Source organism: Dendrobates tinctorius, unplaced genomic scaffold, assembly GCF_039654945.1.
Source record: "Dendrobates tinctorius isolate UK_male_01 unplaced genomic scaffold, ASM3965494v1 ptg000165l, whole genome shotgun sequence".
Taxonomy (NCBI): Eukaryota; Metazoa; Chordata; class Amphibia; order Anura; family Dendrobatidae; genus Dendrobates; species Dendrobates tinctorius.
This window is the reverse complement of record NW_027361832.1, coordinates 25,243,546-25,257,319: the sequence shown is the minus strand read 5'-3', so window position 1 is coordinate 25,257,319 and position 13,774 is coordinate 25,243,546.

Here is a 13,774-nt window from a genome sequence, read left to right as displayed (position 1 = left end):
ACAGCAAAAACTGGTGACAGATTCCTTTTAATGACACCCTACTGTAAAAGTGTTTTTTTTTTTTAGACAAAAATACTGTATATGCACTTAAATTCTCAAACTTCCAAATGATTATATTTTAGCATGTTCAAGCCTGGGTCATATACCCCTCGTTCCTGACCAATACATTTTTGGGTTTTTCCATACGTGTGGTCCAAAGAACTGTAAAAAAAAATTTTTTTCTTGTTTTCGTGTGGTTTTTTTTTTTTCATGATTATCGAGGCTTCATTTTTATGTCACTGTTGTATTCTCTTTATTTGCTGGTTTCAGGAGATATGAGTAGGAAAGAAGTCTGGTTTAGATCCGATCTTTTGATCGCCCGTTATTGCATTTTAATGCAATGTCACGGCAACCAAAAAAAGTAATTCTGTTTTGATTTTTTTTTTTTCCGATATGCCATTTAGTGATTGGGTTAATTCTTTTTTTTATTGATAGATCGGGCAATTCTGAATGTGGTGAACCGATGACCCCTGATCATGTGACCGGGGTCAACGATGCTCGTAGTTCCGGCCCGACAGCCGGAAGCGCTTGATAAATGCCGTTGTGAGAGTTTGTCAGCGGCATTTAACTAGTTAATAGCCGCGGGCAGATTGCAATTTCTCCTGCGTCTATTGCGGGCACATATCAGCTGTTGAAAACAGCTGACTTGTCCCGGCTTTGAGGTGGTCTCAACGCCAGAGCCCACATCAAAGCGGGGGATACTGCCAGCTGATGCACTCTACCGTCCGATGGCAGTAAGGGGTTAATGCTGTGTATACAGCGGTGGAGGCTGTACTGACGGTAACGTCATCTGTGAATTCTCTATGGAGACAGAAACAGACTTTTGAACTTTATGGGTGGTCCGGAAGCTGTTACTGCACCTATAAAAGGGAACCTCTTACTCGAGTCGTGCCGCAGCAGACTATGGGCAGCCTGAGTAATTGGCTGGCTGCACGATTGCAGGGAGATCTGTCCATGGTCTCTGCCTAAGGCCCCTGTCCAAATTGTTTTCTCGGAAGCGCTGACCAGTTTCAGACAAAAACACACCCGGTTGTAATTGAGCATACAGACTATGATTTATCCCCATTGTTTCAGCAAAATGAATTGAGTGACGGTTTCCTTTAAGGGTAGATGTATACGATTGAAAACGTTGTGAGTTGGACACTGCGTACTTGTGCAGCATCCAACCTGCAGCGTCCAGATGTTACAGCATAGTGGATGGGATTTCAAGAAATCCCATGCGTCCAGAGACGCCTCCAGCTTCCCGGCGGAGACGGACATGTGTGTCTTTCCTGACTGTAGCCAGTCTATTTTCTTGTGGAGACGCGAGTCTCTGCAGGAAAATTTCAACCATGCACTGTATTGGACACAGTGACTCCACACGGTTCAATGAACACATGCGGATTCACCTGTGCTCAATAGACGGCAGCGGACAGAGAGACTTGTATGGTGACCGCCAAATGGTAGGTGCTTATGGCAGAATGGAAAGGCGATGGTCAGTTGTCTGCATTATCTGACTTTTATTTTTCTTCTAAAAATGTCGAGGCATTGGTATCGAGATAATCCGTGCAAGGTTTGGCAATAAAGAGGTTGTCCACTACTGGAGCGTCTATTTTCAACATCCATAATGTGCCCAGTAAAATAAAGAAAGGTGTACTCTCCTCCCAGACCAGCTCCACTCCGAGTGCTGTGTTCCTCAGTGATCTCATGACATTGCCAGGCTGCGGAATGGGGTGCGGATTTGGCCGCGCGGATTTTGAAAAATCCGCAGGTCAAAAGACCTGCGGATTAGCCTGCGGTTTTGCCCTGCAGTTTATCTGCGGATTAACCTGCGGTTTTACCCTGCGGTTTTTCATCTCCACAATGGAGGAGATGGCAAACCGCTGCGGATTCCGCAGAAAGAATTGACATGTCAATTCTTTCTGTGGTTTCAAAACCGCAGAAAAACTGCGCGGGGAAATCCACACCGTCTGCACTGCGGTTTTTTATTCTCATAGGGAATAATGGTACTGTACACCGCAGCAAAAACTGCTGCGGAACCGCAGCAGAATCCGCAGCGTGTGCACACACCCTTATACAAGTGCTGCAAGCACAATGTGCGCCTCAGACACGCCGCGCGGGCACAGGGGGCGCCTCAGACACGCCGCGCGGGCACAGGGGGCGCCTCAGACACGCCGCGCGGGCACAGGGGGCGCCTCAGACACGCCGCGCGGGCACAGGGGGCGCCTCAGACACGCCGCGCGGGCACAGGGGCCGCCTCAGACACGTATGATGTGGAGCACTTTTTTTAACAAAAAATTGCTTTGTGAATTTCTTGCCTTTAATAAAGTTAAAAACTTTGTGAGATGTTGTTCGGTACCACCGTCACTTTTTTAAAAATTTAGTTTATTAAAGAGCTGAATCTAATGGGATCGAGGAGTTAGTTACTGAGGATCAAGAGAAGACAGAATTACTAAATGGGTTCTTCATCTCTGAGATGAGAGCGGCGGATGTGGACAATCCCATTGCCCTTATGTGGCATCTCATATACTCCGTTAATAAGAATACACTTGTATAAGGCTTCTCTCACAAGGACTTCAAGTCTCTCCGGTGAGAGAATCTGATTGATTACGCTATTGAAACTCCAATCAAACTCTGATAAGAAAATCTGCATGGCTTGAGCCGATGTTCTCGGGTGTGAGAATCATGGCTCAAGTGAGGAGAAAATGGAGAAAAAGATTTCTCAATTCTGTGAGTCCACGGAAATCAGACTGCACTCGTATGTCATTCGAATGCAGTCTGATGTTTTCCACGCACCCGTAGACTTGTATGAGTATGGGTTTTTGATTTACGCAGCATGCAGCGATTCTTTTCCCATGGATGATTTGTATGAGGAAAAAACTGCCCCATAGTACAGCATTGGTCCGAGCGCTATCCGATGTATACGCCGGCGTGAGCGAGCCCTAAAGCTAAAAGAAAGCGATGGGCCGATACGTCCATGTGCAGGATGTGCCGCGTGTCTGTGTGCCTGGCTCAGCTTCTAGGTGTGAGTAACCTCATTGCTGATATTGGGATTAGGGGAAGTAAATATGTAGAGAGCGCAGAGTTTCGGTATTTGCGGCCGCTCCGTACAACGGGTTCTCACAGGGTTTGTAAACAGAACTAAATATATCTAAAGTATTAAGGGCTTTTAGAATTTCCAGCTCTCGGGGCCAAGATGTGAAGACTTTCCCACAATCTGGAAGAACCCCGGAAGCCTCCTTCTTGTCTCCCATGAGTCTCCCAATCTGAGAGCAGTGAAATTCACAACCAAACTCTCTTACTGTGTGCGGGTCCATTTTACATGCACTTATCACGTTTCTATTAGCGAGCGTGCTTGGATTGCACCTTATCTGAGCATGCTCGGGCGCTAACAGCGTCTTCGGCGTGCGCGAAAAATGTCATAGTCCACACGGCTGTTCGTCAGCCACAACACAGCCAGGGATTGCCTAACAAGCAGGAACAGCCAATCCCTGCCTGTGTTGCAGCTGTTGAACAGCTATGTGGAATCCGATGTATTTTTCGAGCACTCCGAAGACTCCGGGTTAGCACCCGAGCATGCGCAGATAACACCTTGTCCCCGCACGCTCGCTTCATTCCATTGAAAAACAGAAGCATGGATCAAAAAAAAAAGGAGGAAAGCCAGATCCAGCACCCTGATCACTGAGAGCATCTATGAAAAATCACTGACGGGAATAAGAACTTACGTTTCATAAACAGTGTGGACTTTATTATTTATTATTGGATTTTAGACTTTATTTTATCTAGAATTATTGCACTTCAGTTTTTTCTAGTACTTTCTTATATCTAATTGTCACAGATATCAAAAAGCATTGGCCGACATCACAGGAATCTGTCATCTCAGAATAATATGTAATAAAGTGCTGTGAAATGAAGCAATGTACCTGGTAATGCTGCACACATTATACAGCGGGCGCTGCGGTGCAGGATGTGTCGGTGACCAGCAGGCGTCGCTGTTGGCGTTTGTGGATATACAGTATAGAATGCAGAGCTGCATAAGCAAGGAGCCGGCAAATTTATCATCTGTATCACCAGTACCCCAACATGGAGCAAATATAGATTAATACATTATATGGCTCATATCACCTCCAATTTGTACACAGCTGTAATATGCCACCTGCAGTGTAAGGGGTCAAGCTATACTTCCATAGGTGTTTGAGTATTTTTTCTGATTGTATGAATCAGTAAGTTGAATGATTGTGCATTATCTCTTTATTATATGCAAATTGCCTCTTCAGAGAGAAAGAGGACTTAAACTCTATAGCGCCACCTGTTGGAAGTAGTGATCCTACAAGTCACAATCAACCCTTGAAAGGGAATCTGTCACATCTATGAGCTGCTGGCACCGCCATCAGGGGCTTATCTACAGCATACAAGTTAGATTATACTCACCCGGGGGTCCGGTCCGGCACCTCCCATCTTATAGCGATGACGTCCTCCTTCTGCAGTGCGCAGGCGCCGGACCTCTCTTACCTTTCCTGCACACTGCAGTACTTTACTCTGCCCTCAACTGGGCAGATATAGTACGCCTGCACAGGAGCCGCGGCAGAAGTAAGAAGGAGGACGCCATCGCTAGAAGATGGGAGGCGCCGGACCGTGCCCCCCGGTGAGTATAATCTAGCTTGTTTTTCAGGTTACATCGGGGGCTTAGCTACAGCATTACAGAATGCTGTAGATAAGCCCCTGATGGCGGTGACCGCAGCTCATAGAGCAAAAACGGGGTGACAGATTCCCTTTCACGAGTCTTGTAAAATGACAGCATAAAAGCCAAATCAGAATCTCAGACACGTGTCTGCAAATTGAGATTCTGATTTGGCTTTTATCCTAAGTCATATTACAAGACTCGTTAAAGGGTTGATTGTGACTTGTAGGATCGCTACTACCAACAGGTGGCGCTATAGAGTTCAAGTCCTCTTTCTCTCTGAAGAGGCAATTTTGCTTATTAAATTTCCCAGAGGAGCATTGCATGGCGAAAACGCCTCCTAAGGCCTGTTTCACACTTCAGTTTTTCACAATCTTGTCAAGATCCGCCGATTTGCCAAAAAAAAACGGATCCGCCATTTTTATTGGCGGATCCGTTTTTTCCCCTATTGACTTTCATTATCGGCGGATTTTGACTGATGATCGTCCGTTGCGTCCATATTTGTGCGGATCCGCCAAAATGTTGGCGTCCACTGAGATCACCGAACGGACCATGCAACGATTTTTTGCTGCCCGGATCCGCATTTTCCCCTTTTAACCCTGAATCAAGTCTCACTGCTGGATGAAAATTCTCTCTCTCATCGCTCGATACCTTCTTCCATGATCGCGCAATGCCTTCTTCCATGATCACGCGATGCCTTCTTCCATGATCACGCGATGCCTTCTTCCATGATCGTGCGATACCTTCTTCCATGATCGCGCGATGCCTTCTTCCATGATCGCGCGATGCCTTCTTCCATGATCGCGCGATGCCTTCTTCCATGATCACGCGATGCCTTCTTCCATGATCACGCGATGCCTTCTTCCATGATCGCGCGATGCCTTCTTCCATGATCGCGCGATGCCCTCACTGCTGTACACCCGCGACTTCATCGTGCGATGCCTTCATATCGCAGCCATGGACCCCCGCTCCAACATGCAGGTACTCTGCTATATCGCGCCGATACGCTCTCTGCGAGGGTTCCTTTAAATTTTAACCATTGGCGGATCCGTACATCCGCCATTCCGGTGACACCCGTTCCTGTTAGTCCGCCTGCGGATCCGTTTTCCGCTATTTTGGCGGATTTACACTGACAAGAAAAACTGATGTGTGAAACAGGCCTTACCTTGATAAGCCAGAGCTGGTATGTCACTCTCCACAAGGAGAAACCTTAGCCCTTAGACCTCTTTATTATAAGCTAAACAAAAAAACATGACCAGCATCTTCCAAGTGTGAACACGTGCAAGCTGCAGTGACTGCAAAACACATATGAGAAAAAACACAGCAGCACCTTGTGAATGCCAAGACATATGATGTCAATGGAAATAAAAATAAAAACTTCCAAACGCTCTGTCCACAGAGCGTTTGGAAGTTTTTATTTTTATTTCCATTGACATCATATGTCTTGGCATTCACAAGGTGCTGCTGTGTTTTTTCTCATATCTCTTTATTATAAGCGTCTTGATTAGTAAAGTATTGATTCCCTCCTTGCCATTGTAGAGATCTTTGCAGACCAGGAGACAGAGACTAATGTGCAGATGTAAATGCACAGCAGCAAAGATCTCTGTCTTGTCCATCACAGCAATCAGTGTTTGGCCAGGGTCACACATGCAAGTAACTTGTGGGAGTCTCTCGCATTAATACCCAGCACTGATGGCCCAGCTAAAGAATACAAACTCTTGTAAATTATCTTTTGCCACTGCATACCCTTGTTTGTACCTTCCTTATCCACTTCATTCCTTGCTTTCCAATAAATTTGCCCTTTGTTGTTTGCACCTCATCTTGTGTACTGTAATCTCCCTACACCTTGGTGGTTCCCCGGCCATCGCTGCAAGTGGCGCTGCGAGCAGGGTTACTGTCACCAAGATGGAGGCAGCAGACAGCAACGGCGGGAATGTTAATGTTAGTGGGGATGCTGTGGGCATTGGTGGAACCCCTGCAAGGACACTCCCTATGGGCACCATATTTAGTGTGCTACCAAAGTTTGACAGCAATAATATGCCACTGTCCGACTGGGTGTCCCGGCTGCAAAGCACCCTGAAGATTAATAACATCAGCCCAGACCTTGAAGTGGACATCGCTTTGACTGCGCTAGAGGGAGAAGCCCGTAGAAATGTCTGCCTACAATCAGAACTCACCCGTAGTACCCTGAAGGAGGTGGTTAAGTTCCTGGAAGAGATCTACGGCGAGACTCCTAGCGCGGGACACCTTCGAGACAAATTTTTCTCGAGGTTACAGCGGTACGTGTACTTCCCCCCGGTTGGAGTATGCGGTGGAACAGGTTTGCCGGAAATGTCGAGTATGCGACCTCATTAAGAGTACCGAACAATGGGCACCCATCCAGACCAAAACAAACTAAGGAACCGCTAGAAGTCTTGATGGTCGACTACCTCCTCGTTGGACACTCGGCCCGGGGTCTATAGTACTGTTTGGTAATGACCGATCATTTCTCCAAGTTCGCAGTAGTCACCCTGACTAGAGATCAGACTGCTGAGTTGGCAGCGCGGGCCATTTGTCAAGACTTCATTTGGGTGTATGGGTGCCCAAAGCACATCCACTCCGACCAAGGCGCATGCTTCCAAGGCAAGGTGATGAAAGAACTGTATCGTATCATATGTATGGCATCGAGCAGTTATGGACCACCCCTTGCCATCCTCAAGGTAACGGAGCATGTGAACGCTTCAATTGAACCCTACGTCAAATGCTGAGTACGTTGGAGGAGGATAAAAAGGCATGCTGGCCAGACCACCTGCCAGAGTTAGTCTGGACCTACAACAATCGGGTCCACTCCACTACGGGTTGCACCCCATATCTACTGCTGTTTGGAAGAGCTGGCCGAGAGAGCATTGAGCTGAATTTGGAACAGCCAGAGGAGCTGATGGAGAGAACTGTCACTTCATAGGTAAAAGAGCATCGGCAACGAATACAACGATACGGCAGTTGGGTCAGCAGCTGCAGGAAAAAGAACATACGGGCCGTAAACCGACTCAAGCGATACCGCTCCAACCCGGGGAACGAGTATTAGAGAGAAACGCCCCAAGGGAAAACTAAGTGAGAGATGGGAAGAGTACAGCCTTACAGAGTAATTGAGCGAGTGTATGCTGACGGCCCGGTCTACAAGGTGCACATTGAGAGTGGGGCGTCCGCCCCTAAGGTGCTTCACAGAAATATGCTGCGGCCCTGCCAGTCTGAGGTTCTGCGCCATTGCCGCCTGAAGGCGCTACTCCAATTCCTGAATCTGTCATGCCTGATAGTGAAATCGATGATGAGTGGTGGACCGGGGGGTCCTCAGCCATACAGAGATGGTAATCCCATGGATGTTTTGTACCACTACCGCCACGTGAGGACGAGACCCGACAAGAGCTCACTACAACTCCTGCAGCAAGTGTTCCTCTGGAAGACAGTCAAGCTTTGCCTGATAACCAAGAGCTCTGGAGATCCCAGAAGTCTACTGCAGGGGTTCCACCAGTCCGATACGTAGAGCAGTATACTCTGTATGTTTTTCCGTAGTGAATAGCCCCTTTAACATTTAGTACAGAAAACTTTGTTTGCAATCAGAGTTCAGATGTTTCCTGTAGTTCTAGATCAAGGTTGCACACTCTGCAGCAGGGATTTTGGCCCACTCCTTACAGATCTTCTCCAGAGCGTTCAGGTTTCAGGGCTGTCACTGGGCAACATTGAGTTTCAGCTTCCTCCAAAGATTTTCTATTGAGTTAAATTCTGGAGACTGGCTAGCCCACTCCAGGACCTTGAAATTGTTCTTACGGAGAAACTCCTGAGTTACCCTGGCTGTGTGTTTCAGTTCATTGTCATGCTGGAAGACCCAGCCATGACCCATCTTCAATGCTCTTACTGAGGGAAGGAGGTTGTTGGCCAAAATGTCTCGATATATGATCCATCCATCCTCCCTTCAATACGGAGTAGTCATCCTGTTCTCTTTGCAGAAAAATACTCCCAAAGTATGATATTTCCCCCACCATGCTTTATGGTTGGGACGGTGTTCTTGAGGTTGTACTCATCCTTCTTCTTAAGGGCCTGTCACACTAAGCGATATCGCTAGCAATATCGCTATAACGTCACTGGTTTTTGTGACGTTATAGCGATATTGCTAGCGATATCGCTATGTCTGATACTTACCTCCGACAGCTCCCCCGCTGGTTATCGCTGATCGCGCGAGAACGTCATGGACCATTTCTCGTCGTCAGCTTCCTGCTGGGCTTCCTGTGGCGCCGACGAGCGACGCGTGGACGCGGGCGGGAGGACATCCGGATCGTCTCGTCTGACAGGTAAGTAGCGACAGCCGACCGCTGCTTTGTCGCTGGTGAGATCTGCCTGTGTGGCAGCTCACTAGCGACCACTTAGCAATGCACCAGCGATCCTGACCGCGTCATATCGCTGGTCGGGATCGCTGGTGCATTGCTAAGTGTGACAGTACCTTTACTCCAACACAGCGAGTGGCGCTATTTGACAGAGCCTAAACAGAAGGACATTTGAATGATAAGGTGGGAAAAAGGTGGACACTTGAAACAAGAAACTGAGGAAACATGAAGAGTACATTAGTAGTCTGCCATATTCACTCCATCATTCATTTTCAGACCCCCTAATATGAGGTGTGTCAGATATTTCTTTTCTGGCAGTGTCCCTGCCTGTAATAAAGGCAGTATGTGACTTCTGTGTGTCTCAAGGGTACTGCTGTCGTAACTAGCTCAACTATAAGAACAAATCCAACGCCGCACTTATTTCCTCCTTTTCTGCAACTTGTTTTTTCTTGCTACATGAGACAGTACACGCTTGGATTTGTAATTGTTATGCACATCAGTTAGCTAGTTAAAGGTACATCATAGAAATATTTACTGAAGAGTTTTAGAAAGAGATTTACCAAGTATAGGAATGCAAATAAAAAATAATTCTGGGCAAAGTTGTACATAGCCCTTAAAAACATCAGGTCTAGTGATTTTGTGCCTGAGCCGAGCTATACATATTAAAGGGAATTTGTCATTCCTCTGGATGTATATGACCTATTAATATGGGCATACAGGTAATAGAAATGTTACACTAGTGCTACCTGTATGCCTCATGTTAATGGTCTTGTTGTGGAGAAATGTTATATTCGGTCTTTATGTTAATGATTTCTTCCAGGCTCCGGGGAGTGTGGTGCTATAAGAAATCTCTGCCTCCTGTCCTCATTGTAATACTGACCTCTTCCCATCAGCGTCAGTTATGGAAATGGAGAGGATCTGCAAGGAAGAATGGCAGAGGAGCCTGAAATCCAGGTGTGAAAACTTGTTGCATCATTCCCAAGAAGACTCGTGGCTGTACTAGCTCAAAGGATACTTCTACTCAATACTGAGCAAAGGATCTGAATACTTATGACCATGTGATATTTCAGTTTTTCTTTTTTAATAAATTTGCAAAAATTTCTACATTTCTGTTTTTTCAGTCAAGATGGGGTGCAGAGTGTACATGAATGAGAAAAAAATGAAGTTTTTTGAATTTACCAAATGGCTGCAATGAAACAAAGAGAGAACAATTTAAAGGGGTCTGAATACTTTCCATACCCACTGTATATTAGCCCTTGTCATTTGTGCTGTCGGAAAAAAACAGCATGTCTCCGTATGTTTTGCACAGGCACCCGATCTATCTTAAAAACCTGGATATGTGAATAGCACCATAGATTATAATGGGTATGTCACGCCGCAGCTGCGGCTCCCCCCGCGGTCACAATCCCCGCCGCGGTCCCTGGCGGCTCCCATGCCGCGGTCACAATCCCCGCCGCGGTCCCTGGCGGCTCCCACGCCGCGGTCTCGCCTGCCCCGGCCCTCACCGCGATCTTCCCGTCCGGCTTACCGGGTGCTCGCTCCCGCCCGGCCTCCTCAGTGTCCACGGACCCATGCTTTCCCCGCCTTCCTGCTCCTCGCCGGACGCGCGCTCATACTGTAGTTAGGGGCGCGCGTGCTCCTCATTCCCTCTGAGGGCGTGCGCTCTCCTCCGCCTGCTCAGCTAGGGTCATGACCCGGAAGCTCCTGAGCAGTTGCCCTATATCAGGCCGCCTCTTCCTCCACACAGTGCCTGATGATCTTTTGAGCCCTGCTTTGGATCCTGGCCCTCTGTGCTCTGTGCGCGCTCCTCCTTCCTACCCGTTCTCACCTAATAGTGTCTCTCCGCTTTTCTGTCCCCTAGGACCCGGATTCCCGAGGTCCTGATCCATGCTGTTCTGGTCTCCTGGTGGTGAATCCAGTCCGTGTCTGCCGCCTGCGTTTCCATCCGTGTTCCTGATCTGTCCGCCTCCTGTGGTCCTCTCCTAAGGAGTCCTCCTTCCAGTCTCTCCTGTGTTCTGTAGGGTCCCCTCGGCCCCTTCCCTGGGTACCAGCTGCCGTTGTGATAGTTACCCGCGGACCTGCCCCAAACACTCCCTGTATAGGGTGTGGTCCACCTGGTCAGCTCGCCCGTGGGAGGTTCGTTGCCACGGTCCAGCGGGTCCACTCCAAGAGTACTACCTAAGTCTCACAGGGTACATATTGTATCCGTGAAAAAAACACGGATACAACACGCACATGCAATTGTCTGAATAAGACCTTACACCCACTCATCCATTCACTCCGCTTCTAACCCAAGAGAAGTAGTACAAAAAGTAAGAAACCAAGTGAACTTAAACTCCATTAGCTAATAATTTACGGGGATGTGTTTACAGCAATTGTAGCCTCCGACTAAAGAAAGAAAGGCCTCTCCCTCTCAAATATGTTTGGACATTTCCTTGACTTATAAAATATTGTGTAGAAGGGAATTTATTTGTTAACTAGGTTAAGCCAATGAGACCAAGGAGAAATTCCTTGTCGACTTCTGGGTCGCCCCTCACACCCAGGGCAGCAGGGTACCCGGTACCGGCCGGTGTCAGGGGGATGTGTGTCACAGCAGCAGTGACCCGGTCCGTGGCCCTGGGTGCCCAATATCAATGGTGGTGATGTTAATGGTGTTAAAGTTTATTTGAATAGTTTGTGACGCCACCCGTGGTGTTTGGCAAGGGAGATGGTAAGCCAACGCTGCATGCAGATCCGCTGGGACTGATGGTGTGGTGCAGTAAAGATGGTATTGCTCCCCACAGGTGGAGCTGTAGTCCCAGGGCAGTGTAGGTGCAATGGAAAAGGAGAGGCGCAGAATGGTATAGATGCTGGTACCCAGATGTAGCGGTGCTGAAGGTGTTAACGGCGAATGAATGGAGGACACCAGGGCTTGCAGTTTCAAAGCTTTACTCACAGTTCGTGGTACCCACTGGTGCATGCCTCCGTGCCGTGTCCTCCGGGGTAGAGACTCAATCAACCTCCCGGGCAAGTCAGGGTTCTCCTCTCCAACACTCCGCCATCATGTGCCTTTCCTGAACGACTCCTCTATAGCGCCTTTTAGTGTGAAGAACTCCAGTACCGTAGTTCTGTAGAATTCCTCCTGTAAGATGTTACCAGAACCTTACTTGCATGACAGACAGCTGTAGCCTCTATCGGGGACTTCCTTCTCAGAAGTCCTGGCTCTCTATCCAGTTGCTGTTGTGTCCCAAGTCTTTGATGGGAGTAGTGCATTTACAGCCAACTACTCCACCGGTGTCTGCTGCAGAACCATAAGTGCCCATACAACCTCGGGGACCGGGCCCCGGCCTTGCGCTGAGAACCTATAGGCAGGGTTCCTCTTCCAACCCACAACTCCTCTCTGTTCTCCTACTCCTTCGTTCCGCACTGTTTCTTCTCTCTCTTATGGAAGCTTAGGTTGCAGGTCTACGTCTTTCTCCTTCTCTTCTCTTTCTCGTGCCAGCTGGCTCAGATCAATCACTGAGGCAGCTGTAGCACTCTTTCTAAACTGAACTCAAACTGAACTCAAACTAACTTCATAACTTCAGAATTGAACTTCTCTGGGTCTCACCCCAGACTGACCTTCTGTCAGACTGACCTACAACAACAAACTGGAGCAAGTTCAGAAAAGAGCGACCAGAATGGTGACCGGTCTGCAAACCCTGTCTTATGAGGAAAGGTTGCAGGATTTGGGAATGTTTAGTTTGCAAAAGAGAAGACTGAGAGGAGACTTAATAGCTGTCTACAAATATCTAAAGGGCTGTCACATTGTAGAAGGATCAACTTTATTCTCATTTGCACAAGGAAAGACTAGAAGCAATGGGATGAAACTGAATGGGAGGAGACACAGATTAGATATTAGAAAAAACTTTTTGACAGTTAGAGTGATCAATGAGTGGAACAAGCTGCCACGAGAAGTGGTGAGTTCTCCTTCAATGGAAGTCTTCAAACAGAGGCTGGAAAGACATCTGACTGGGATGATTTAGCGAATCCTGCTTTGAGCAGGGGGTTGGACCAGATGGCCCAGGAGGTCCCTTCCAACTGTACGATTCTATGATTCTATGATTCTATGACAATTCTTCACTTTCCCCCTCTGCTATGCTAACTCCACCCACCTCCCAGCACATCTCGTGTTACGAAGCAGGGTTCCACGAAGGGTGCTCTGCTACCCCCAGCCTGAAGCTGCTAGGCGGACCTACTGAACTATCCTGTGTGTGGGATGCAGGTGTTGGAGTGTGGAAAAGAGTTCCCAACTTACCTGGTTGGTGGGGCACCACACCTTAGGAGAAGGTGCAGTACCTCTGTGGCGACTGAGCCTCAGGGGCATCACATACCCCCCGTTAAACACAGCACGTCCGCGGGCTGCAAGATAGCAAAGTAGACAGCAAAGAAACATACAAAAAATTTTGTAATGCATAAACATTTCTTATACTAATCTTCCTAGTACAGGAGGTACTCATCTTGAACGTTACAAACAATTCTATCTAAAATTCTATCTAAAATTTTTAATTCTAAGTGCAATTCTCAATTCAAAGTGCTATTCTCTGTAACACATTTTCTCTCATTTTCTTCTCTAGTACTGTCTCTTCTAGACGCAAGACACTGACCGCAAATACCTGGCCTGTCACCTGTCTACTTTCAATTCTTTATTCACATCTCTCATCTCTAGATCAGACATTCCTAATTCTTCTATAAAAGC